The 24011-nt window shown below is 34.4% G+C and overlaps 1 protein-coding gene across 4 annotated transcripts in view; it reads left to right on the top strand.

Annotated features, from left to right (window-relative positions):
• Nucleotides 1-24011, top strand: part of LOC124169987 — a 106513-nt gene that overhangs the window by 74312 nt on the left and 8190 nt on the right. Inside the window, exons 1-3 of one of the 4 annotated variants that reach the window (XR_006867277.1) lie at nucleotides 327-447; nucleotides 18947-19044; nucleotides 21845-21942. The exons of 1 other annotated variant lie outside the window; for it this stretch is intronic. The gene's annotated coding sequence lies outside the window, so the exon portion shown is untranslated. Of the gene's footprint in view, nucleotides 1-326; nucleotides 448-11904; nucleotides 12057-18946; nucleotides 19045-21844; nucleotides 21943-24011 lie in introns of those variants that run through there. 2 more of the 4 variants (XR_006867278.1, XR_006867279.1) reach the window with 2 other exon arrangements.

The following is a 24011-nucleotide window of genomic DNA, read 5'->3' as shown; positions in this document are numbered from 1 at the left end:
CATTTCTCACTCGAAGTAATTGTTTTTTAAGAGCTCACTTCAGCAAAGGTTCTTTTTAGAAGTATAATAGTCATCTCAAACTTGCATTTCAACAAATACTTTATCAAAAGTCCACTCAGTGTTTTCACTCCAATAAAATCTTCCTAAGAATACGCTACTTATCTCTGTTTGTTAAGTCAACACCTTTTCCAGGATATCTTCCTTCGGTGTGGAAATCGCACACATCCCTCACGTGAACGCATGAATCTCATGCTATCTATGATCGCCGTTATTGCGAGTACTTATAGATAAATAGCAAAAAAACGGAGGATATGAAATGGGTGTAAGATAATCCTTCGCTTACTTTCCGACCGGAGAAGACGCCGTTTAGACGCACCTTGAAGACACTGAGCTAGAAGAAGACTGCCAAATTAGCCTGCATTTTCATTTGCGAGGTCCAGTTTTGCTGTGAGTACAATTCCAATAAGTGTACTTTGCGGTATTTTTATGATCCGACGTTTCTGATTATTATATACCATTACTTAGGAGATAAGAAAAAATCCCTTGGATATAATCGAAGATGGCGGCCCTTGCGTTTTAAAAAGTTGTTTGCATTGACGAATATTGAAAGATTTGAGTAGGAAGAATTGGATAGAAAAAAGTCATACATTGTCTTTCCACGACCCCAATATCTTTCTCTCTGGAAAAGAAGGTACCAGAAATTCCCTCAAGTTTATCACCTTGAATCTTTTCTTGCTTTATTGCATTTGCCTTCGTAGCTCTACTCTTGTCACGAATACAGTGATACCAACCCTGGAAAGACAAGGCCTCTCTTCCACAGTGATTGCGTATGATAGAGAGGACTGCTAGCTTCATAGATGAAGCTTAGTTAGAAATTTAAAGGAATGCTCTGCATCATTCGCACACATAAAGGAACAAATGCTCATTCAAGTTAATTTTTATAAATATATTGACTAAAAATGGTTTATAAATGGGGAAAACTGTGAATACGCCCACAAAACAGGGCACGGGAAAGTGCAAAATCGCAACGTTATCTCCTTCCATCACTAACTATATATTTCAAGCATTTACAGGTATACAATTTTCTTTTGCCGTTTATGCAGACGATATTTAGTAGTCCCAATATTCGCACCAGATGATCTGGGTATATCTGAGCCTCATTAAAAACTTTCTCCTCTCCCAGAGCTGTATTTTATCCCACGAATTTGTTCCCGTAAATTTCCGGCATTAGCTGCAAGAAAACGAATTGAGTTATTATTATTGGTATTTTTCATTCACCTTAGCAACCTTTTAACAATAAGTACAAATAACTGTACTCCTCCTTGCATACATTTACGTTGATTTGCGGAGCGGTTTTGATTGCGGAGCGATTTACGTTGATTTGCGGAATTTATTCTGTGGTCAAAATAATATGTACAGAATCTCTAATGATTAGGTCGAATATTCAGAGTACAAACCGGTTCAAAGTTATTTCCTTGTTGCGAAATTATGAGGATCATTTGTAAAATGTCCGATGGGTTGAATGCGTGTTCTGATTCTCTTAACATTAGTCGCGAGTTGATCATATTGTTCACACTTCACGCGGCGTCGGCCGATAGGAATACTGTTCGTGGGCTGGGCGTGGCCGAAGCTAATGGCGGACATTCAAGGCTGCTTATCTGGAGTAAAAATCAGATATGAGCTCCCTAATAGACCTCAATTAATTTCTAATTAGAATGAACAGAATATTTTATTGCATTTGATGATTTGGGATCAATAATTACAAATAATGTGAATATTAAAAAAATTGTGGATAATAAATAGTATTCTATAGAAAATCTTTTACGAAACTCTTGACGGCTTTTTATTTCACTGTTGCATTAGGTCTTGATTTAAACATATTTTAGTTAAATGACGATTTAAAATGACGATAAAATAATGACGAATAAAAATACAGTCAAACCTTGATAAGCCATTTTCGGCCAAAGCTGCGAAAACGCAACATTATTAAGAATGCAAAAAATGTTTCAGTTTACTTTTATTCATATAGAATTCGCTCTATTTGATTAAATTAATTTTATACCAATTTTTAGTGAGATAATAATGACATTTAATAAGTATCTAGATATTTTAGAAAGTACTCAAAATGTGTGAATTATCAAGGCACATGGTACGCAAGAAAAATATGTTTTCCTAAGAGTAATTAATCCCTTTTTCAAGTTTATTATTCGTCCATATATACCTCAAAATTTCAGTTTATATATGTTAAATCTAGATATTTCGTCAATAAGTGAAGCGAAAATCGGATCGCGAACAAAATGTTGCGCTTTCTTTACATTGGTCGAATTAGGTATGTATAGGCAATTATCCAACCCACAATGCCTTATATTTGCTGCCTCGTAGGAATATGCCGTTTTTACCGTCAGATATAATCTTGTCTTTTCATGCCACGTATTTGACTAAATCTTTATATTCGGTAGTTAAAATTCTTTGATGTTATGTTCTATTATTTCCGGTGATATGTTGTATTATCTAACCTAAATCCACCATTAGATAGACATCCTTTACGGTTTGAAAGCAATTAGAGATATCATAAGATAAAATATTTGCTTTATTTCACATTTTTAATTAGTACTAATTTTATCATTAAATATTAAATTTAAAAAAAATATTAACTATTTATGAAGTTCATTAAATCAGTATGGGTGCAAATGAAAACTAAATTTTGTACATTCGTATATGGTATGGCTTTTATACTGACGTTTCGGAAACTACTTGTGGTCTCACTTTTTTGAAGTGACTGGCCGATGTCGTCCTTTCATGCTTCACGAATCCGCGATGAATTGGTAGGCCTATCTTTTCAAATGTTTATGGACGTATATTGTATAGGGATATGTCATCTACTTACTCATTTACTTCACTTTTTTGATACGTCCCTGCTTGATGCGATGTGATGTCTATCGGAGAAATTTACTTCCTTTGCATTGCATGTTCAATTTCCAGGCGATAGTAAAAACACTGTCCATTAAATTGATAAACTAGGACATATTTCCCCAGAATACCAGTTCGCTAATTTAAATTTGCGTTAACAAGTATGTCCACAGCTCCGATTTATTGAAAATACTCCCCAATAACATGTGGCTGTGGAATAGTGTTTTCTTTTTTCTGCTGAAACCTTTCCATGTGCCCAACGGGAGCGTTGAACTGGAATTACTGTCCACAGTGACAACCGAGTTATCATTCCGTCAAAAAATGCTGAGATCTACAGCTTCATCAAACGCTTGTTGTCATATTCCTCTTTGTCTAATTCCGAGGGTTTCACTATATTCTATCAGGGACTTTTAATCTTGAATAAAATGTTTGCATTGTGGAATTGCTGGAAGTTTGGCATCCATTTTGTCATTACTCTGGTTGTTTGTCGGCCTGGCCGTAAGAAACCCATAAAAACTTTACTTGATAAGCGCCTTCTTTGTTTTTTACTTTCATTTTAACTCAATGACCTATAATATGCTAGCTGGGATCTTGTTTTGGAAGTCAGTGATAACGTGAAATATAAAAAAACAGAGCTTTTTGATGCATATCGATTATGGAAAAAAATATGCCTGATGTGGTCAATAGAATATTTATTTGTGTAACACGTATTAAAAAAAACTTCTCTAACATTAAAATTGAAGACTATCCACACAATTCATTTTTGATTTTTTCCGCACATTTCGATTCTAGAGAAGTAGGAGAAAACGTTAATGTAAAATTAAAGTCGTTCCTCCCCTAAGGAGACAAGTCTGCTTTTTGATAATGAGTTTAATGAAAGTACTAATATCTTTTCTATGGAGTTTCAAAAGAGGTCCGTACTTGTAAGTCTCTACATCTGACGTTTCGTCCTGTATTTCAAATGTTCCGTAAATGTCAACGTCTATATTTAGGTCTTCAACCCCATCATCAAAATGGATATGAATGTACAAATTTTGTGTTCCATGGAACTCAAAATGCTTTCATGTATTTCATTAATAGCCAAATATGTTGTATTTCAATCTGATATTGATAAAATTAATGCCAAAATAATAACGTTAAATACAGGCTCTTCTGAGATAATATTCGGTTTGGCTTATTTATACACAGTAGAATTGTTTCAAACAGGTAAAAATCTATTTTTGATAAGATTTATGGGTTCGAAATATATCTCAATAATGGCACAAGAGAATCTTATACGACATCAAATGATTTATTTAACAATAATTTATACATAATTTCAATTTATGTTCAATAATAGACAAGGACGTGCCAAGGATCAAAAGTTGATGGAGGGTTAAGCAACGTTTGTTAAAGTTGTAATATTTAAATATGGAAAAGGTCTATAGAATTAACATTCTAAGATAATTATAACAGCGTTTTATTAGTTTATAAAATCGTTTGCTTGAAAAAACTTTGTTTAGTTACATGTCTTGCACAAATATTTTTTAGTGAACTTTAGGCTTTCGTTTCAATCCAGTCCTAAAACTACTTAAAAGACTTTTGTTTAAGGGGAGGGCATCTCCCCCTCCTGCCCCTCGCAGGGTAAGCCCAAGGATTCATATACATAAATAACTGCATAACTGTTGATTCCACTCATTCTCCTGCTCGTACTTCCTTACATCCGTCTCTTTAAGTAAAATAGGACATTCCGGAACATTTGTAAGTGAGGAAATAATGCCGGTCTCTTTAACTGTCTTGTATCAAAGTTCAACTGAATGTTGATAGAAAAAAAGACACTTGTTGGTGTTTAGACTCTGGTTTTTAGGGATTTAGACGTTTTTTCCATATGCCTTTTATCATTTCTTGTCTCATTCATTCCATACATAAGTATGTGTGAGTCATGTTCGAAAGAGGGTTTCATAGTATGCAGCTTATTTGGTGCATCATGTGTTCACGTTGAATCTATCTGTTCGTTTCTTCTATCGCTTTAAGAATTTATGAAATTGCCGCTTATACCGATAGCATTTATGATGTTTATTATGAGGTTGTATAGGTTCGAAGGAGGCTAGACAGAGTAGAGTGGAAAGAAATAAAGTTAGAAATAAAAAGGGGGTTCTGGATAAATAGTAACGGAGGAAGGGACATTGGTTGCGTTCACGAGGATTAAGCAATCAAAGCGCTGCATTGGTTAGAGTTCAAATTAGACGTTTATGTAGGAGAGAAAATTAGTTATTGAGAAAAGGTTATAATAGATTTTTTGTGTTACTGATCTCTTAGAACAAATCGGATGCGAAACACTGTCAATCATTATGTTTAAAACTGAACTAAAACTATCAAATTAATCCATTAGAAGTTTATTTTCCGACGAAATACACAACATATTTTAAAAAAACTAACGTGCAATAGTTGATCAGATATTAAAAATAAAATGACAGACGGATACTTCAGATTTGAAATGTCGTAATTACTTAGATTAAAAATGTCGTATTTTCCGCTTGCACGGTAAAGGACTTCTCATGATAACAGTGGCCGTACGATAAGAGACATCATGCGATATGAGATAACAGTTTGACGCAATCGTAAACCCGTCCGTAAGAACCTATGCACTCGAGTTTGAAATTGGATTTACAATTATCTCAGAGTGGATAATTGAGTGTGGGAGCTGGAGGAAAGTCATTAAACAAGGAATGATTTGAAACGCGTGTACAACTGAAGAAGAAAACTATATTTTCAATCCAACAAGTACCTGCTTTTAACTTTCAGCGTTAATGACAAATTAATATTATTTAAATATATTATACAAATGATACTAAAACACTTCAAATCAAATTGCACAATATTATTGTCAAATATGTTCTATTTCATTCCATTTTAGTGTTATGGATCAGGTGACACAAATTATCTTGATTACTTAAAAAATGGAAGGATTAACATACACATTCATTCTCCAATTATGTGAATGTAAGATTTATTGTAGTTTTTTTATTTATATCAATTCAAATCGACAAGAGAAATAACGAATTTATTCAAAACGTTTGTATCAAGAACCTTCTCAAATTTCGTAATGGCTCTACAGATATTAAATATTATACGTTATTATTATAAAAAATAGAAATTTGTTATCATCCAGGTGTGAGATATCCGTGAATTTTATTTAGCAATTCAGCTAATCAGCAAATCTTCAGGAATCCAGTTGCTAGGATTTCTCCCTAAGAACAAACAAACCAGTCGGCGAGTTTAATACAACGAGTAAGTAATGAAAATTTCATACGATTTCCGCAGCAAATCGAAACTTACGAATTACCACATTTCCATTATTATTCTTTCTCACATCACAGGAAAAAACGCATTTTTTATCGTTTGCACAGACTAGTAAATATCCTCTTCCCACGAAAACCAAATATTAGAAGATTGATCATCATCATTACTAAAGAAATATCACCAAAACCAAACCTTCACAGAGTATATTATTCGATTTCTAGTAAATAACGACAACCATAAAAATGTCTTTTTCAAAGCGCCACCATCTCTACGGAGAATAAAAATAATGAATATGGCAAACTTACGTTCGAACTGCATTTTGAAAATCTTAGGGAACATTCTCAAAGCAGTTTATAATAAAATATGTATTATCAGTAAGAAAAACTAAAATATTTGTTCAGTAATGCTCAGCATAAAAATGTTCTCTCACAAAAGTCTAAAATCTGCTGAAAGAATTGCTTCTCTGTTAATTCAGTTTACGCTGATGGACACTGAAGAATATTAACCCATTTACGGCCAACGTTGCGAAAACGCAACATTATTGAGAAATGCAAAAAAAATGTTTAATTTGAATTTTGTGCATGTACAATTCGCTTTTTTCGATAAAAATATGTTTAAACTGATTTTTAGTGAGATTTTAATGACATTTAATAACTATTTCGATATTTATAAAAATACTCAAAATGTATCAATTTTCGAGTCTCCTGTTAAGCAAGATAAATAATTTTTCCTAAGAGTTACTATTCCCTTTATTAAGCTTTTTATTCGTCCATGTGAACGTAGAAATTTCAATTAATAGATATTAATGCTTATATTTCGTCAGGGAGTCAACAATAAGCGAAAATCAGATCCGGAAAATAATGTTGCGTTTTCGCAACGTTGGCCGAATCCGGTATCTATAGGCAGTTATGCAACCCGCACTACCACATATTTCCTTCTCGTAGGATTATGCCGTTTTTACTGTCAGATATAATCCTACGCCTTTTTATGCCTCGTATTTGACAGATATCGTCATATTTGATAGTTAAAATTGTTAGATGTTGTATTTCCAACGAGATGCTGCATTATTTATGTATATCCAATTTAAATTAGAGATGCATTACGGGTTGAAAGAAATAAGTCAAAGTGAATATTTTTACAGAAGATAACGTATTTTACAGTTTTAAATTGACGTTTTTATCTCAACAGATTGAATAACAACAAATAATGACTATTTATGAATTACATGAAAGCATTTCGGATGCAATGGAACACAAAACTTTGTACATTCAATCCGAATTAGTCCTTCCTTACTTCACGATTCAGCGATATCACCGACTTCCACAACAAGATATTGTATGAAAGAAGACGATAAGGCGTAGATTTGGTTCGGAAATGATTGAACGAAAACATATTTAGATTAATAAAAAATAATCTACACTTTTCAGACAATTCCTATCTGGAATAAAATGATTGATTTGTAAATTATGACCTCAATTTGACGACTTGAATTAAAAATTATTACAATTCGGAATATTTGCGCATACATTTTGAAATAATGAGCAAATGGTACCTTACTTTGGTCACTACAGTGCATAAATGTTCTTTTAAAACAAGCCTTTTAGATTTTGCTTTTAACTTTGGTGCTTATGTTATTCAGACGGTTTTAGGGTTCAACCAGGCGATAGAAAATTACTTCCATTGAAATATAGGCTTGAAAGCAAGTGTTATTCTGGAATTTCTCAAGGTGTTTTTCGATAACTTCTTTTCATCTTGAAGACTATTTATTGTTTTGAAAGAAAATGGATAATTTGTCACTGGAGCCATCCATGAAAATATAACGGAGGAGTTCCTGATAGAATATAATAAAACCATCGACTTGAAACCGAGGGGAACATGAAAACAAACATTTGATAAAGCCGAAGGTCTTAGTATTGTTCGATGGAATGATAACTAGATTGTCCCTGTAGACAGCAATTCAAGTTTTTCGCTTCCATTGGGCAGAGGGAAAAGTTTCAGCAGAAAAAAGAAAATACTATTTCACATACTATTCTATGTTAGTAAAAGAAAATACTATTCGTGTTATTGGGGAGTATAGTAAATACATGGGAGGTGTGGACCTACTTGATAATGCAAATTACCGCACTAGAATTCAGGGGAAAAAAGTCCTAACTTATCAACTTACTGGACAGCGTTTGCACTAACGCCAGGAGATTGTACAGGTTATGCAACGGAAGTAAATTTCAATGGTAGACTTCAAATCGTATCTAGCAGGGACGCATCTAAAAAGTGAATTGAATCAGTCAGTAGATGACGCACCCCTGTATAATTCGCGTCCTTAAACATAGAAAAAGTTAGGCCATGTAATTCATCGCGGATTCATGAAGCATGAAACGACGAATTTGGCCATAGAGTTAAAAAAATTCAGTAGTTGCCGAAACAGTGTAAAAGCCAAACCATGTATGAATGTACGAAATTTTATGTTCCATTGCACCCAAAATTCTTGAGTATTTCATAACTAGCCATTAATTGTTGTAATTCAATCTGCATTGATAAAATTAAAGGCAATGAAAAGATGTAAAATACATGCTCTTCGGAGAAAATTTTCGCTTTGACTTATTTCTTTCAAACCGTAAAGCATGTCTATTTTATAGTGGATTTAGGTCAAATAACAACAACATCTCATTGGAAACATAATATCCAAGGATTTAATTTATCCAATATGACGATATTTGTCATATACGTGGCATAAAAAGGTATAGGATTATATCGGACAGTAAAAACAGCATATTCCTATGAGACGGCAATGTATTGTAATGCGGGTTGCACATATGCATACAGATACCGGATTCGGCCAACGTTGCGAAAACGCAACATTTTTTTTTTACCATAAGCAAATTTTTTTGAAGCCCCATATTTTCAATTTACCTTATTTAGCATGTTATTAGGTAAAATGAAGAGAAAAAATGATATATTTTCAAGTATTTCTTTACTCGGCCGGTAATGGGTTAAGGCCACATTCAATGAACATACGGCTCATTTTGGATACGAAAGACCAAAAATAAATTGATGTCGTTCTAAGTATATTTAATCAAGTACATTAGAATAGACAATGAACATTTAATGATGAAAATTGACTATTTTATGCGTGGGAAACCGTTTTCATTACCTCAGTAAAGCATTCAGTTGCTATTTATCTTTATCAGTGAATTTAAGGCATATTCAGCAGCGTAATGTAATTGATGACGACCAAGCTCAATCGACAACACGTGTGGTGGTGCATGCCTGCACAAATGGGGCTGCATCCAACAACCTCGTTTTTGCAGGCGAGGACTATAAACCACTTTCAACGAGGCAAATACGAATATCTTCGCCCGGCGCCATATTCAAAAGGTGTGAGTTTCATGCTATTTGCAGAGCAAGACATCGCGAACGCGTTATGTTGAGTGCCTATAGATATATAGCGTAGGTAAAACGGGTAAGTGGTGTTAAGAAGAGATAAAGCCTACGTGCATGTGTCAAACCGATCACGATGATTAGAGTCTGCACGTAGACAGCAGATCACTCATATATTCATTATATTTAGCCAGGAACTTTATAAAATAACGAGTCAATAGGCGCTTGATTTCATCAAGCGGGTTCGAGAGGGGGGTGGGAACATGTTTGTGTCACGCGTGTTCGAGTATTGGGTCCATAAGTTGCTTAAAAAGGGAAAGAAAACACAATATCGTTTTAAAAGATGAAATAGACGGAGGATACGCTCTTTCGCTCTTAACAATACTTAACGTCGTCTTAGTAACCACGATGATATAAGCGTTAAGACCGTTTTGAATAGAATATTTACGTAATGAAGAGAAATGTAAAATTTACGGTGGATGCACTTGTGAAATATCGCCGATTTTTCGTATTTTGACCCTTGTCCTAGAATTGTAGCTTTTCTCTTTCTGATTATAAAGATTTGAACCCAACATACTTAAAAAAATATAACAGCTTCTTTTTACTTTCGAACTAAGACCAATTCAATGCACCAATACCCAGCCGATCAAGTTAATTTCGAAGACAGAAATCCAAAAAGCGCGGATCTATTAAATGTTACCACCTTTCAACCGAGATAAGCTTAAACCTCAAAAATCCAGCATTCGCATATTCCTTGAGGTTTATTTATAAAAATTCGACATTTCATACACATCATAACTGTTCATCTATTCTTAAATATATGAGCACGGAATAATGTAAAAGATAGCTATCGCCTGGCCTGTAAATTATTTTCACACACAGCCATAAAATTAGCTATTCTAAAACCTGCTATGAACGCAAAATATAGGCACTCAAAAGTATAACCAAGCACGAAAATTTTGGTTATTAACAATACACATAAAAATAGACATTCTAAAATATATTTTTATTATCACTGTATAGATGGCGCAAACGACGCAAATCAGCGTAACACGGCTTTCATAACAGGTCGCGCAAGATTTTTTCATAATCATTACACATTCACAGCAAATTATCTTCGCCGAATTAACTCAATTTTTGGTTATGGCATTCATTTGTCGTGACGCCTTACGCGAGCTTTATTAGATATCGATTCCCGACTACTTGAATCCCATATAATGTAAAACATTCTTAAACGACGAATTACGTGAGGGTGTAGTCTTCGTGACCCCAAATTTCAGCGTTGGTAAAGAAGTATGCAACAGGCATAACATATAGGCCTCGTATGCTAGAAAACGTAATTAAAAATTTTAATAGCAAACTATCCGTAATTTTGTGTGGGTAAATAACCACGGGAAAAAGCAACCCTGGTATATAATGGTCAGTATTACCGGTTACTATGATTGAAATTATTCCGCACATTAGGCAATAAATAATGCGACTGAAATGATTTGATGAAAGAATGGGTAAGGATGCGCCTTGAATATTGAATTTTTCGTATTTCAATGATGCATAATATAGTATGTAATTTTGGAAAGGAGATATATTATCAAAGAACATGTGTCAAACCGATCAAGAAATTTAGAGTCTGCACGTAGACAGCAGATCACTCAAATGTTCATTAAATTTTGACAGGGGCTGTATAAAATATTATGAATCGTCCATTAGGAATTTGCTACGTTAATAAATATTGTTTCAAATCAAATTCAATGAGCTTTTTTTAAAATTAATGAGAAATACTATTTGTTAAAATAAATACATAAAATATTATTGCATGAAAATTTGTTACGCTGAGCCAGCGATCGTTCCAACTATGAATTCTTCCAATGACCCATTAGATTAGTAAGATGAAATGACGTTATTCAGATGGAAACAATTAAATTTATGCCTCCGCAACTAACATTCTTCAATTAACTGCTCTCTCGTCCGTTTTTTAGACATTAAATTCGACTCGTACTACAAATTGATCTTTTTAAAAAGATACCATTCTTGTCTATCATTATCATTGCTCACTCGAAGTAATTGTTTTTTAAGAGCTCACGTCAGCATATGTTCTTTTTAGAAGTATAATATTCATCTCAAACTTGCATTTCAACAAATACTTTATCAAAAGTCCACTCAGTGTTTTCACTCCAATAAAATCTTCCCAAGAATACGCCATTTATCTCTGTTTCTTAAGTCAACACCTTTTCCAGGATATCTTCCTTCGGTGTGGAAATCGCACACATCCCTCACGTGAACACATGAATCACATGACATCTATGAACGTTGTCATTGCGAGCACTTATAGATAAATAGCAAAAAAACGGAGGATATGAAATGGGTGTAAGATAATCCTTCGCTTACTTTCCTACCGGAGAAGACGCCGTTTAGACGCACCTTGAAGACACTGAGCTAGAAGAAGACTGCCGAATTAGCCTGCCTTTTCATTTGCGAGGTCCAGTTTTACTGTGAGTACAATTCAAACAACTGCGCTCTGTGGTATTTCAATGCTCCGACGTTTCTGTTTATTATTTTGTATTAATTAGGAGATTGGAAAAGTTCCCTTGGGTGTAATCCAAGATGGCGATCCCTGTGTTTCAAAAAGTTGTTTGCATTGACGAATATTGAAAGATTTGAGTAGGATGTATTGGGTTGTAATAAGTCATACATTGTCTTCCCTAGACCCCAATATCTTTCTCTCTGGAGAAGAAGGTACCAGAAATTCCCTCACGTGTGTCACCTTAAATCTATTCTTGCTTTATTGCATTTGCCTTCCTAGCACAACTCTTGCCACGAATGCAGTGATACCAACCCTGGAAGGACGGCCACTCTTCCAGTATGATTGCGTATGATAGAGAGGACTGCTAGCTTCATAGATGAAGCTTAGTTAAAAATTTAAAGGAATGCTCTGCATCATTCGCACACATAAAGGAACAAATGCTGATTCAAGTAAATTTTTATAAATGTATTGATTAAAAATGGTTTATAAATGGGGAAAACTATGAATACGCCCACAAAACAGGGCACAGGAAAGTGCAAAATCGCAACTTTATCTCCTTCCATCACTAACTATATATTTCAAGCATTTACAGGTATACAATTTTCTCTTGCCGTCTATGCAGACGATATTTAATAGTCCCAATAATTCGCAACAGATGATCTGGGTATATCTGTGCCTCATTAAATACTTTCTCCTCTCCCAGAGCTGTAGTTTACCCCACGACTTTGTTCCCGTAAAATTCCGGAATTAGCTGCAAGAAAACGAATTTAGTTATTATTATTGGTATTTTTCATTCGCCATAGCAACCTTTTAACAGTAAGTACAAATAACTGTACTCCTCCTTGCATACATTTACGTTGATTTGCGGAGCGATATAATTTACTCTGTGGTAAAAAAATATATACAGAATCTTTAATGATTGGGTTGAAGATTTAAAGCACAAACCGGTATAAAGTTATTTCCTTGTTGCGTAATTATGAGGATCATTTGTAAATTTATCCAATGGGATGAATTCGTCTTCTGATGCTCTTAACGTTAGTCGCGAGTTGATCATATTGTTCACACTTCACGCGGCGTCGGCCGATAAGAATACTGTTCGTGGGCTGGGCGTGGCCGAAGCTAATGGCGGACATTCAAGGCTGCTTATCTGGAGTAAAAATAACATATGAGCTCCGTAATTGACCTCTATTAATTTCCAATTTGAATGAACAGAATATTTTATTCCATTTGATGATTTGGGATCAATAATTTCAAATAATGTGAATATTAAAAAAAATGTGGATAATAAATAGTATTCTCTAGAAAATCTTTTACGGCTTTTTATTTCACTGTTGCATTAGGTCTTGATTTAAACATATTTTAATTAAATGACGATTTAAAATGACGATAAAATGATTACGAATAAAAATACAGTCAAACCTTGATATGCCATTTTCGGCCAAAGCTGCGAAAACGCAATATTATTAAAAAACGCAAAAAATCTTTCAATTTCCTTTTATTCGTATATAATTCACTTTATTTGATTAACTTAAGTTTAAACCGATTTTTAGTGAGATAATAATGACATTTATCTAGTATCTCGATATTTTAGAAAATACTCAAAATGTGTCACTTATCAAGTCACTTGGTACGCAAGAAAAATATGTTTTCCTGAGATTAATTAATCCCCTTTTCAAGTTTCTTATTTGTCCGTATAAACCTCTAAATTTCAGTTATTATATGTTAAAGCTTATAGGTATTTCTTCAATAAGTGAAGCGAAAATCGGATCGCGAACAAAATGTTGCGCTTTCTTTACATTGGCCGAATTAGGTATGTATAGGCAATTATCCAACCCACAATACCTTACATTGCTGCCTCGTAGGATTATGCTGTTATTACCGTCAGATATAATCCTATGCCTTTTCATGCCACGTATTTGACAAAATCTTTATATTCGGTAGTTAAAATTCTTTGATGATATGTTCTATTATGTCCGGTGATATGCTGTATTATCTAACCTAAATCCACGATAAAATAGACATGATTTATGGTTTGAAAGAAATTAGAGATATCAGAAGAGAAAATATTTGCTTTATTTCACATTTTTATTGGTACTAATTTTATCATTACACATTGAATTTTAAAAAATAAATGACTATTTATGAAGTTCATGAAAGTAGTATGGGTGCAATGGAAAACTAAATTTTGTACGTAAAATCAGGGACTTTTAATCTTGAATAAAAAATTTGCGTTTTGGAATTGCTGAAAGTTTGGCATCCATTTTGTCATTACTCTGGATGTTTGTCGGCCTGGCCGTAAGAAACCCATAACAAACTTGCTTGATTAGCCCCTTCCTTCTTTCTTCCTTTCATTTAAACTCAATGACTTATGATATGCTACCTGGGATCTTGTTTTGGATGTCGGTGATAACCCTAAATATTAAAAAACAGAACTTTTTGATGCATATCGATTTCGGAAAAAATCTTTGCCTGATGTGGTCATTAGAATATTTATTTGAGCAATACGTATAAAAAAAACATCTGTAACATTTAAATTGAAGATTATCCACACAATTCATTTTTGATTTTTTCCGCACATGTTCCGTAAATGTCAACGTCTATAGTTAGGTCTGGAACCCCATTACCAAAATGTATATGAATGTTTTGAATTATATTATATATTATTAATGTATAAGAATGAACACACATTTTGTTGTACATTCAACTCAAAATGCTTTCATGTATTTCATAAATAGTCATTAATTATTGTATTTCAATCTGATATTGATAAAATAAATGCCAATAAAATAATTTTAAATACAGGCTCTTCTGAGATTATATTCGGTTTGGCTTATTTATACACAGTAGAATTGTTCCAAAAAAGTAAAAAATCTATTTTTGATAACATTTATGGGGTCGAAAGATATATCAATAATGGAACAAGAGAATCTTAGAAAACATCAACTGATTTATTTCCCTATATATTATAAATAATTTTAATTTATGTTTAATAATAGACAACGGCGTGCCAAGGATCAAAAGTTGATGGAGGGTTAAGCAACGTTTGTTAAAGTTGTAATATTTAAATATGGAAAAGGTCAATGGAACTAACATTATAAGATAATTATAACAGCGTTTTATTATTTTTTTAAATCGTTTGCTTAAAGAAACTTTGCTTAGTTACATTTCTTGCACAAATATTTTTAGTGAACTATAGGCTTTGGTTTCAATCCAGTCCTAAAACTACTTAAAAGACTTTTGTTTAAGGGGAGGGCATCTCCCCCTCTTGCCCCTGGCAGGCTAAGCCCATGGATTCATATATAAATTACTGTATAACTGTTGATTCCACTCATTCTCCTGCTCCTACTTCTTTATATGTATCTCTTTAAGTAAAATAGGACATTCCGAAACATTTGTAAGTGAGGAAATAATGCCGGTCCTTTTAACTATCTTGTATCAAAGTTCAACTGAATGTTGATAGAAAAAAAGACACATGTTGGTGTTTAGACACTGGATACTAGGGTTTTAGACGTTTTTTCCACATGACTTTTTATCATTTCTCGTTTCATTCATTCCATACATAAGTATGTGTGAGTGATGTTCGAAAGATGGTTTCATAGTATGCAGCTTATTTGGTGCATCATGTGTTCACGTTGAATCTATCTGTTCGTTTCTTCTGCCGCTTTAAGAATTTATGAAATTTCAGCATATACCGATAACATTTATGATGTTTATTATGAGGATGTATAGGTTATAAGGAGGCTAAACAGAGTAGAGTGGAAAGAAATAAAGTTAGAAATAAGAAGGGGGTTCTGGATAAATAGTAACGGAGGAAGGTATATTGGTTGCATTCACGAAGATTAAGAAATCAAAGTCCCTTGAAATCAATCAACACGCAGCAACTAAGTTTTAGTGCTCATTCACTTCTCGTAGCGTATTTTGGGCCACTATTTCACTGAACAATCGTCGCTGATTGGTTAGAGTTCAAATATGACGTTTATGTAGAAGAGAAAATTAGTTAGTGAGAAAAAGTTATAATAGATTTTATGTGTTACTGATCTCTGAGAACAAATCGGATGCGAAACACTGTCATACCTTAGGTTTTAAACTGAACTAACACTATCAAATTAATCCATTAGAAGTTTATTTTCCCACGAAATACACAACATATTTTTAAAAAACTAACGTGCAATAGTTGATCAGTTATTAAAAATAAAATGACAGACAGATACTTCAGATATGAAATGTCGTAATTACTTCGATTAAAAATGTCGAATTTTCCGCTTACACGGCAAAAGACTTCACATAGTAACAGTGGCTGCACGATAAGAGACATCACGCGATATGAGATAACAGTTTGGCGCAATCGTAAACCCGTCCGTAAGAAGCTATGCACTCGAGTTTGAAATTGGATTTACAATTATCTCAGAGTGGATTATTGACCGTGGGAGCTGGAAAAAAATCATTAAATAACGAATGATTTGAAACGCGTGTGCAACTAAGCTGAAGAAAAAAACTATATTGTCAATCTAACAAGTACCTGCTTTTAACTTTCAGCGTTAATGACAAATTAATATTATTTAAATATATTATACAAATGATACTAAAACACTTCAAATCAAATAGCATTATTGTCATAGGTGTCCTATCCATTTTTAGTTTTTTGTATCAGGTGAGACAAAATTTTTTCTATAATCCTTCAAAAATGGATGGATTAACATTCACTTTCATTTTTCAATTATCTTAGTGTAAGGTTTAATGTATTTTTTTTGTTTCTGTTATTTCAAATCCACAAGGGAAATAAAAAACTTATTCAAAACTTTTTTATCAAGACCCTCCTCAAATTTCATAATGGCTTTAAAGATATTAAACATTAGAGGTTTTTATTATAAAAAATTAAATTTGTTATCATCCAGGTCTGCGATATCCGTGAGTTTTTTTAGCACTTCAGCTAATCACCGTATTGCCAGGAATCCAGTTGCTAGGATTTCTCCCTAAGTACAAACAAACCAACAGGCGAATTTGATACAACGAGTCAACAATAAAAATTTCTTACGATTTCCGAAGGAAATCTATATGTACGAAAAACAATAATTCCATTATTATTCTTTCGTACATAACGGGCAAAAACGCATTTTTCATCCTCTTTTGCACAGACTAGTAAATATTCATCCCACTAAAATCAAATACATGAAGATTGATCAACATCATTACTAAAGAAATTTAATCATAACCAAAAGCAAACCTTCACAGAGTATATTATTCGATTTTTAGTAAATAACGACAACCGTAAAAATTTTTTATTTAAAACGCCACCAACATTAAGCAGAATAAATATAATGAATGTAGCAAACTTACGTTCGACCAAAAATTTAAAAATTCTAGGGAATATTCTGAAAGCAGTTTATAATAAGATATGTATTATCAGTAAGAATAACTACAACATTTGTTCAGTAATTCAAAGGATAAATTTGATCCCTCACAAAAGTCTAGTATCTTCAGAATTAGTAGCTCCTTCTGTAATTCAGTTTAAGCCAACCGGACAATGAGAAATATTAAGGCCAGGTTCAAAGATCATATGCCTCATTTTAGATACGTCAGGCCAAATATAAAGTGGTATCGATTTAAGTATATTTAATCAAGTACATAGGAATAGACAATGAACATTTAATGATGAAAACTGACTATTTTATGCATATGAAACCGTTTTCATAACCTCAATAAAACATTCCGTTGCTATTTTTTTTATCAGCCCTTATAAGGCATTTTCTTCAGCGGAATGTAATTGATAACGACCAAGCTCAATCGCCTACACGTGTGGTGGTGCATGCCTGCACAAGTGGGGCTGCATCCAACGACCTCGTTTTTGCAGGCGAGGACTTTAACCCACAGCCAAATAGGCAAACACTTATTTCTTCGGCAGGCGCCATATTGAAAAAGTGTGAATCTCATGCTATCTGTTGAGCAAGACATCGTGGATGCGTTATGTCGAGTGCCTATTGCAATGTAGTGTACATAAAACGTTATATATTGGAGTGAAGGGGAAATGACCTTACGTTCGCGTGTCAGGCCGGTGAAGACATTTAAAGAATGCACCTACAAAGCAGGTATCTCATGTATTTACTTAACTTTGCCAGAGACTACCATAAACAACCTGATTCGTCCGTTCTGAAACCGCTGGGATCATAAACATTGTCCCAAATTGAAATTGATGAGCGTATTTAATATTAATGAGAAATACCCTTTCTTACAATAAAGGAAGAGAATATTACTATCCTATGGAAATATGTTACGCTGAGCTGGTGATCTTAGCAAACAATGAATAATTCGCATGACCATCTAGATCACTAGATAAAAAAGGTGAAACAACATTAGTGAGTTGGAAAAAAAAGTAAGCCATGCTTCTGAAATTCACATTATTTAATAAGCTGATTTTTCGCTCCTTTCTGAAACTCAGAGATTCGCTTTGTGCCATTAAATTGATCTTTTTCAAAAGATATCGGCAATATTTTTGTCTATCATTATCATTCTTCACTCAAAGTATTCGTTTTTCTATAGCTCAAATCAGCAATAACTTTCCTTTCCTTTTTAGAAGTCTGACAGTCATCTCAATCATGAATTTCATGAAATACTTTCTCATTTCTGCACTCATTATTATTTGCTCCAATAAAACCTCCCCAATGAATGCGTCAATTACCTGTGAGTCAATAACTCATCCAGGAAATTTTCCTTCGGTGTGGAAATCGTAGACCCTACCAGACCTGAACGTATGAATCGCATGCTATCTATGATCGACGTTATTTCGAGTACTTAAAGATAAATAGCAAAGAAATCGGAAAATTAGAAATGAGTGTAATATAATCCTACGCTTACTTTCAGACCTGAGAAGACGCTTTTAAGACGCTCTTTGAAGACAGCAAGCTAGAAGACAGCTTCTGAATAAGCCTGCCTATTCATTTGCGAGGTCCAATTTTACTGTGAGTACAATGCCTCTCTGTGAACTTTATGATGTTTTAATGTTTCTTCCTTTGTAATTTTTATGTGGCAATAATTAAGAGATTAGAACAATTCAATTCGTATAAATGAAAGAAGGCCTTTTCCTGCTTTTTACAAAGTTGTTCGACGAAGATTTAAAGGTTTTTACAAGAAGGAATTGGGTTATGAGGTATCGTGATCTGTCTTTCCTCGACCTCAATTTATTTCTATGTGGAATAGATGATACGCAAAAATCCTCTTATTTGTCACCTTGAATATTTTCTTGCTTCATTGCATCTTCCTTCCTGGCACAATAGTTCTTGCCCTTGAGTATAGTGCTCCTAACCCTGGAAAAAACGACCTTTCTCCCAGTGCAATGCGTATGTTAGAGCAAGCTCCAGCATTCATATGCGAAGCTTACCAAGGAACTCTAAGAAATGCCTTGCATCATCCTGCACACATAATGGATGAAATGTTAATTCAAGTACAATTTTGACAACTGTATCAATTAAAAATGAATTTAAAAATGGGAAAAACTTTGAATACGCCCACAAAGAAAGAAGATTGAAAGATATTTACGAGATGGAATTGGGCTGTATTGTGTCATGATCTCTCTCTCCTCGACCCCAAATTCTTTCCTTTTGGAAAATAAATTACCGCATAATCCCTCACATTAGTCACCTGAAATCATTTCTTGCTTTATTGCAGTCGACTTCTTGGTAGAATAATTCTTGCCCACGAATGTAGTGCTTCCAACCCTTGATAGATGACCTTTCTTCCAGTAACACTGCGTATTTGCGTATGTTAAAATAGGCTCCCGGCCTCATCTTATAAGCTCAGTAAGGGACCCTGAGGAATTCGTTGCATCAACTTGCAGACGTAATTAATTAAATGTTGATACAAGTTAAATTTTACAATTATATCGACTTGAAATGAATTTTAAAATGGAAAAAACTATTAATATACCCGTAAAGCAGAGCAAATGAAATTTAGCGAGATGATATCGTATTTACTCACCTGCGCTAGCTAAAAATTAATTGAACTCGCCGCCTCTAATCTTCATTTGTCGTTTATGCAGGTGTTGTATATACATCCTGATTTACGCATCCATTGATCCGGGTATATCTCCGCCTAAGTAAAAACTTTATTCTTCTGTTTCAGCTGTAGCTTACCCCACGACTTTGTTCAAATAACTTTCCTGGAATTAGTTGCAAGGGGACGAATTGGGTAATTATTTTTCTTATTATTCATCCACCATAGTAAAATTCTCAATACTAATTATTATACTCTTCCTCGTACTATTTTCTCGACTTTCGTAAGTATGATGCAAATCGTAACGCGGTAAAAAAACATATAGACATTCGCAATTGATTCGGCAGACGATTACGGGCACCAACCGTAACACAGTTATCGCCTTGTTTCGCCATTAGGAATTAACTTTTGTCTGCGAATTTCCCGGAATGAATGCTTGTCCTGATTCTCTTAGCATTAATCACGATGCAATCATGAGGGTCACACGTCAAGCGGCGTCTGCCAATAGAAATGCGGGTCATGGACTGGGCGTGGCCGAAGCTGACATCAGACATTTAAGGCTGCTTATCTCGAGTAAAAATCGGATATAAGCTGTTAAAATTTACCTCTAATTGGTATTATTCATATCTTTTTTGTTTGAAATATTTAAAACGAATTCATAATTTTGAGTGCTTTCTACTATTGAGTATTTCAGTATAACTTGCTGATGATTTCCGATAAAGATAGCCTTAATATAGATTATGCTTCCTCCTAGTCCCTTTATCTCTCTCTATGAAACCATCGCTTGTAGTATTTCAGCCAATGATAACTCACGGCCTCTAAGAGCGATTGTAATGCCACCCTTGTCTTTTAATTGAATGAAAGTGGTGAATACGGAAATTGACGGAGTAATCTATTGTTTAAGGGGCGGTGGGAATGATAGTGTGATTCATAAAATGATGGCTCAATGAATGATCTTTCCTTTCCTTCCTTGAAAACCTATTACTTTACAATCAATCATTTGGGACTTTCGAATTGATCGTGCGATTCTGGATTTACTAATTGATTTTCCGCATACATCCCTTATTCAATCTGACCTATATTGCCTGAGACGCATGTTGAAGGTGTTACTCAGTGTGGGGTTATGCTACCCTGGAGGAAATTCGCGCAATACGAGGGCGGAATGATATCCAACAGACTTGATAGCACTGCACAAAATGGCCGAACTCCCACACCTATTCCACCGACCGGACTGATCGACCTTCCATGAAATGCCCCTATTTTTATTAGTGCTGTTCGATTTGAAATGAAAATTTAATATTCCGTCCCATAAGTAGCTATTTAAATCTTAGGGAGGCGCTGCAATCATCAGAGCTTCAATTAAGCACCTGTTTGGAAAGTGTAAAGTGTGGGTGTATTACTTTGTTGTTTATAATTAATAGAATCCAGCGATTTACCATTGCAATTATCATTAACTCTGAAAATTGTATTTCACTATGTGGAATATACGTTTTCATAAATAATTTCTGCCGTTTCCATGCTCCAATCATCAATCTAAGTAAAGAAATATTTGCTGCAAAACTGTTTCAAATTGAGGTAAGGAATACGGACATTGATATCATATATGAGAAAATATTGTTAAAGAAAGGAAAAAAATTAATAAATATATATTTATACGGTTTGTAAGAATATCAATTATGGGACATCAGGACAAGTTTGGTTGACAGGATGAAAAGCAGATGATACGCAATATTAAAAATGAGTGTAAGATAATCCTCTGTTTATTTTCAGGCCGAGGAAGACGCTGTTTAGACGCTCCTTGCAGACAGCAAGCTAGAAGACAACTTCTGAATAAGCCTGCCATTTCACTTTCGAAGTCCAATTTCACTGTGAGTATAATTCCAATTCTAAATAATTTCCTTGATATTTTAATGTTCATGCACATGAGCTAATTTATATGCCATTAATTGAGATAATATAAAAGCTTCCTTGGTAATATTGAAAAAAGGCAATCCTCTGCGTTTTACAATGTTTTTGGCATGGGCAAAGATTGAAAGATTTTTACAAGGAGGAATTGTGCTGAAGTAAGTCATGTTCTGTGTTTTTTCAATTCTAATTTATTTCTCTCTGGAATAGGAGATATCAAAAAAATCCCTCACATTTATCATCTTGATTCTTCTTTTGCTTTATTGCACTTGCCTTCCTGATGCAGTATGTTTTGCCTACGAATGTAATGCTTTCAACCCTGGAAAGACGACCTTTCTTGTAGTAACACATGGAATTTGCGTAGTTGTAGCAGGCTCCAGGGTTCATCTACTAAAAGAATAAATAACGATCGCTAAAATTCCAGACTATTTTGTTTGAATGAACGCCGAACTGATTTCGACCCGTAGTGTCATTATCAAGGCATAAATCGGAATTACTTAGTTCTACTTATGTTGCATATATATTTGGGTCGTTTTTTCCAAATAAAACAAAATAATGTAGAAGTTTATCATTCGTTCTTTGTTCTCAAGAAGATCAAAAATTTCCACCAATTGTCGCCGAACACTGTTACTTACGTTAATTATGTTCATCTACGAAGCTTATTAAGGGCTTCTAAGAAATGCGTTGCATCATCCTGCAGACATAATGAATGAAATGTTGATACAAGTGCAATTTTATAACTATATCGATTAAAAATTAATTTAAAAATGGGAAAAACTATGAATATGCCCTCAAAGAGGTGCACAGGAAAATTTTCGAGATAGCAACGTCTTCATAAACCTGCACTAGCAATACATTCAATGCAAAAGCTGGTACATAACTTTTCTTTAGTCGTTTATGCAAACGATATACAGTTCCTGATTTCTGCCCCTGAACATCCGGGTATATCTGCGTCTCACAACAAACTTTCTCTTATCTTTGATATGTAAGTAGCTTATCCCACGACTCTTTCCCATAACTTTCCCGGCATTAGCTTCAAGCACACGAATTGTGTATTAATCATTCGTATTATTAGTCCACTGTAGCATCCTTTCACAGTACTGATAAATTTACTCTTCCTTGCAAACAATTCCATTAACTTTCAGCGGAGCGATATAATTTACTCCGGGGTTAAACAATATACAGATTATATTTATTGATTAGGTCTAAGATTTAGGACATAAACCGTTAAATTATGAATGACCATTTCCGCCGTTATGAGAAACGTTTGGCTACTATTCCACGGGATGAATGCGTGTTCTGATTCTCTTAGCATTACTCACGAGGCAATCATATTGCTCACACGTCACGCGGCGTCAGCCATAGGCAATAAGTTTCGTGGGCTGGGCGTGGCTGAACCTAACAGCGGACATTCAAGGCTGTTTATCTCGTGTATAAATTGGGCATGGGCTCTGAAAATTTATTGAGCTTTTTCTCCTGTTGAACATTTAACATTTAATCTGCAGATGATTTCCGATAAGGATAGCATAAATCTAGGTTCTAATACCTCCCCGTCAATTTGACCCCCACACACCCCGGTATTAGTTGCACCTAAGCCACCCCACCCCCGTTTTAATTCCTAGCTGCGCCCCTGATCTCTTGTACCCTCTTTCATCCAGGGACAACCCAAGGCATCTATGAGCCATTGTATTGCCACTCCAGGCTTTTAATTGAATGAAAGTGGTGAATACGGAAAGTGACGGAGTAATTGGTTGATTGAAGACCGGTAGGAATAATTGTGTGATTCATAAATGATGGCTCAATGAGTGATCATTCTTTTCGTCCTTGAAAACCTATCGCTTAAGCAATCCATCATTTGGGACTTACGAATTGATCGTGTGGTTCTGGATTTACTAATTGATTTTCCACACACGTCCCTTATTCAATCTGACCTATATTGCATGAGATGCATGTTGACAGTGTGGCCCAATGTGGGGTTATGCTATCCTGGAGGAAATTCGCGCCATACATGGGCGGAATGTGATCCAACAGA

The sequence above is a fragment of the Ischnura elegans genome, chromosome 13, assembly GCF_921293095.1.
Source record: "Ischnura elegans chromosome 13, ioIscEleg1.1, whole genome shotgun sequence".
Taxonomy (NCBI): domain Eukaryota; kingdom Metazoa; phylum Arthropoda; class Insecta; order Odonata; family Coenagrionidae; genus Ischnura; species Ischnura elegans.
Note: the sequence above shows the minus strand (reverse complement) of the source record. Positions and strands in the feature narration are given on the sequence as shown.